Source organism: Rutidosis leptorrhynchoides, chromosome 8 (assembly GCF_046630445.1).
Source record: "Rutidosis leptorrhynchoides isolate AG116_Rl617_1_P2 chromosome 8, CSIRO_AGI_Rlap_v1, whole genome shotgun sequence".
Classification (NCBI taxonomy): domain Eukaryota; kingdom Viridiplantae; phylum Streptophyta; class Magnoliopsida; order Asterales; family Asteraceae; genus Rutidosis; species Rutidosis leptorrhynchoides.
The window spans coordinates 132,564,725-132,570,077 of record NC_092340.1 but is presented as its reverse complement, the minus strand read 5'-3'; positions in this window follow the sequence as shown (position 1 = coordinate 132,570,077).

Genomic DNA, 5,353 nt, shown 5'->3' with positions numbered 1-5,353 from the left:
AACGATTCCAACCAATCTTTGGCTTCTCCCTTTAAAGTCCAGGGAAATAACATGAGATATATCTGTTCATCCTCCACTTCTCGGATTTTAAATAGTGTGCAGATCCTATTAAAGGTACGTAGATGTTCATTTGGATCTTCCTTCGGCGCACCACTAAATTGGCATTGATTAGTCACCATGTGTAGAATTTGTCCTTTGATTTCATAATCTGGCGCATTAATGTCTGGATGAGTAATTGCGTGACCTTGGCCAGTGCGTTTAGCTCTCATTCGGTCTTCCATACTTAAAGGTTCCAGATTCTCCATAATTGAATTTGTTGAATCGGTATCACTAGATGATTCTGATTTAATGGTTCGTTCCTCAACAATCTCTGTTTGAATGATTGGTGGCTCCGGAGGAAAGTTTAATGGTTCAGGATCTACGAACCGTTCCTGAATATTTTCCGGATTCTCAATTGTGAGGTCGGGTTCAAAAAATAGATTATCGGAAATTTGAACTGAAGTACTTGGTCTACTGGATGACGATTCTAAAGAAAAATCAACGGTGGTTATATTTGCTAAATGTCTTGATCTAGTTACAGGTGGTGAACGTACAAAAGGTGGTGAACGTCTTGCTCGGTGCATTCACTGAATATCCTATTAGTTTTAAAAAGGAAAGAAAAATTATAATAAGTTATCCAATCAATAGACTTTTCTGATTTTGCCCACGTTTCGAATAGCCAAAAGATGCAGCAGAGGGGCAGGATTCGTTTGGTCTCAATATAATTGAGGACTGTTTGGCTCCAATAACCCGGTCCACGTACAAATCCAACTATTACTACGAACCAGAAAATTTTGATGTCTATCAATTTAACCACTCAAAATAAATTTTTGTAATTTTAAGAAATTTAGATAAGAAGTAGAATAAAAATCTATGTCCTAAAACTAGAATAGCGAGAAATAAGAAAGAAAAAGAGTTCGTCGAAAAAGAAAAATGGTTGAAAAATAAAAGGTGACGAAAAAATAAAAGAAACTTATAAAACTTAAAAATACTTGACTAACATAACCTTATTACTACAACTAACTTAAAATTATAATCGCAAATTGAAATTACTAATTGGAATGATAATTGATACATAGGTAAAAGTCGTCTAAAAATATTAAAGCTTACAGGAAAAACTAAATCCCAAATGGAAATAACTTAAAAAGAAACTAAAACTTAAAAAGGCATCGCAAAATTCTAAAGCACCTAAATCTTAGTCTAAAGAAAAAGCACTTAAGGAATTTTACGGCAAAGCCTAAAAATCTAGGAGTAAAAATAATTATAGCAAAAACTAAGTTTAAAACTAAATATGAGCTAAAAATACAAATATTATGCTACAACGATTAAAAAGGGACAAAATATAAAAATATACAAAAAGTTGTAAAAAGTACAATTTTTATAAAAATATTATTTTTATATTATTTATTTAATAAAACTATTAATTTAATATTTTAATTAAACTAATTAAACAAAATAATAATAAAAACTAAAATTAATAATTAATTAAAACCTAATTAGGTTTTTATATTAATAATTATAATATAATCCGTAATTAATGTGAAATTAGGGTTCTGTCAGCGTGTCAGAGCAGCTCCGCGACTTGCGGTATTCAAAGCTTCAAACCCCGCGAGTCGCGGGGTTCCAAAATTCAGCTGACAGATTATTTAAATTCGACGCGTTTTTCTTTATTTATTTTTTTTTTTTTTCTGTTTTTAATTTTTTCTGTTTAAAAAAAAATATGTGTATAAAAACTTATATTTTAAAAACTTAAATAAAATAGAACTACTTTATAATTTTAATAAATAAAATGCTTAAAACTAGATTTATATATATATTTTTTTTATGTTTTTAAATAAAAACAAAATACTTAAATAAAACTTATGTTTTTATAAAATAAAAATAAAGAAACTTTATAAAACTTAAATATTTAACAAAATCTTAAAAATACTTATATTTTTGTTTTTCTTTTTATATTTTCGAATATTTAAAACGTATTTTTACAAAAGCGACTTTTAATAGAAGTAAACTAAAAATCTCTTTTTTTTATATATATATTAGCGTTGCGCTTCCGGCGTTTAGAAAGTTCCCCGGCAGCGGCGCCAAAAATACTTGATGCGGTAGCGGAGTGGTATAAAATACTATTAAATTTTTGCAGGAAATACTATTAAATACGATACAATTTTACACAAGATATTTATTTATTTATAGAATGGATATACTTAAACCTTGCTACAACACTTATAGGCAGTGTACCTAATCGTACAGTAGTGTAGTTTTTAGTAAGTCCGGTTCGTTCCACAGGGAAAATCTTTAAACAAAGCTTAACGCTATATTAGTTTACTTTTATAAAAATACAAATATATATATATATATATATATATAAGTAATATTATTATTATAAAGGGGGGTTTTTACCGTTTAATGACCGGTTTGTCGATTTTAAAACTTTAGTCGCAGTTAAAACCAAATGTAAAATATTAAAAATGAATACAAGACTTAAATTAAAGCATAAAGTAAATAACGATAATGAAATTGCGAATAATAAAAGTACGATAAAATAAACTTGCGATAATTAAAAAGTACGATAATTAAAAGTGCAATTAAATACAATAATAATAAAAATGCGATATTTAGAAGTGCAATTAAATATAAAATAAAGGAAATTAAATATGAAATAAAAGAATTATGCTTATTTAAACTTCCGTAATCATGATGTTTGACGTGTTGATTTTTGTTTTATGCCCATGGGTTAATTGTCCTTTATCCTGGATTATTTAATATGTCCGTCTGGTTTTTGTCCATAACAGTCCATCAGTCATAAATATAAAATGTGAGTGTCCTCGTCAAATTATCCTTATACCCGAAGTTAAATATTCCAACTAATTGGGGACTTAAACTGTAACAAGATTTTAATACTTTGTTTAATAATTACACCAGGATGTCGACTGAGTGTAACCCAAGGTTTTAATATTTTGTTATCAATTATACCAAGTGTCCTTGTACATAATTTCACCCCTGTTTTAATTATTCTAATGGCTATTAATCCATTCCCGTGTCCGGTTAAATGAACGATTATTCGTACATATAAATACCCCGCCCATCGTGTCCGATTGAGTGTATATGGTAATTTATAGGGACGCCCAATTGTAAATCTTTATATTAACATTAACAAACTATCATTTAGTTAAACAAATATAAAGCCCATTAATTAGCCCATAGTCTGATTTCCACAAGTGTCGTTCTTTTGTCCAAACCCCAATTATGGTACAAAGCCCAATTACCCAATTTTAGTAATTAGCCCAACATCATGATTACTTCGTTTTAAATAAGCATAATAATAACTTAGCTACGAGACATTAATGTAAAAAGGTTGAACATAACTTACAATGATTAAAAATAGCGTAGCGTTACACGGACAGAATTTCGACTTACACCCTTACAACATTCGCTAACATACCCTTATTATTAGAATTATAATTAAAATTAAAATATAAATTATATATATATATATATATATATATATATATATATATATATATATATATATATATATATATATATATATATATATATATATATATATTACGTATGAGGAGAAGAAGAAAAAAGATGATGATTTGCGATCAGAATTCGGTTGCTTTTATAGGAAAATTCGACTTTTGGGGCTCCTCGCGGTGAAATACTCTTCAAACTCCGCGAGTCGCGGAGAATGAAATTACAGCTCAGTCCCTTTGGAGTCTTTCTTGCCGACGGTTTTTATTATTTATTATAATATATAAATAATTATAAGAATTATTTAAATATTATATTATATTTATGTGCATAGTTGACTTGTAATTTTTAGTCCGTTGCGTCGAGCGTTGAGAGTTGACTCTAGTCCCGGTTCCGGATTTTCGAACGTCCTTACGTACAATTTAATATCTTGTACTTTGCGTTTTGAATCTTGTACTCTTGTAATTTCGAGACGTTTCTTATCAATAATTGGAACCTCTTTAATTGTCTTTTGTACTTTTGAGCTTTTTGGTCGTTTGCGTCTTCAATTCGTCGAATCTGTCTTTTGTCTTCACCTTTTATTATTTAAACGAATATCACTTGTAAATAGAACAATTGTAACTAAAAGCTTGTCTTTCTTGAGGAATAATGCTATGAAATATATGTTCGTTTTTAGTATTATCAAACTCCCCCACTTGGAACTACGTCCCATATCCACAACTAGTACAACCGTACAATGCTACCAAAGGTAGACTTTACAAACGATTGGGCTCACACGACCCATCACCATATCTTGCTCCAGCCTTGAGCACACGAAGGATTTCAATCAATCCTTAAACACTTCGAACAAAAAGTGTACCACGATTACACAAACCATACCCTCGCAATCATCCAATTGCTTTAGTTTGTCAAATTTCACCTTGTCACTCATGTACTTAAGGGTTTCACTTCGGTACCCTAAGTACAATGTAACCGCAACACAATCGGAGTTGAACACCACGCTAGTAGGTATAAAAGAGGCACCTAATGTCGCGTCATATAAACTCCATTACCAACATACATCGAGATTCAAAACACTCGATCTCAAGGGTTCTAACCACCCGATGAACCTCATGGTTCATCAACTTCCACACTATAGCGAACACGCGCTTAACAACCGAACACCAAAACCCATTTCCATGGCTTGGTAGAAACATTCCCAAATACTAAGGAATGCTTGGTTGCACCAAGTCTTACGCCCTTCGTCCATTAATCAAAACATCACCATAGGGTACTTCCATTAGGAACGTCACCCATAACAATAATATGCACAACACAAGGCATTTTACAAACTCTAATTCAACGGCACTCAATAAATAATCAAAGGACATTTTTATTAAAATGAAACGTACCTTAACGTCTCCTTACCGCACCCGTCCCCGCTAACTTGGGACATTTCGACTTACGATGTCCTTCTTCTTGGTAATTGAAACACACCATACCATCACCCTTTTTTACCGAACATTCCCAAGACTTGTGACCCCTCATGCCACAATTGCAACATCTAGATGCACTAGAATTCGGTATACCCGTCCGCGTACCACCCGTGCTCACACTCGGACCCTTAGTCCTCTTACTCGGAGCACCATACGAAACAACCCTTCTCTCACTTGAAGGTTCACCAATCTTTGATCGCGTATACGACTCGAAACCTCTAGCCACGGCGAATAATTCCGCAAATGATTTCGCGTGACCCCGGCTAATCTTATTCTTCAAGTCATCATTCAAGGTTCGATAGAAATCTTGCATCAACAAATTATCATTCCCCAAATACTTCGGGCAAAAACGTGCCTTCGCCATA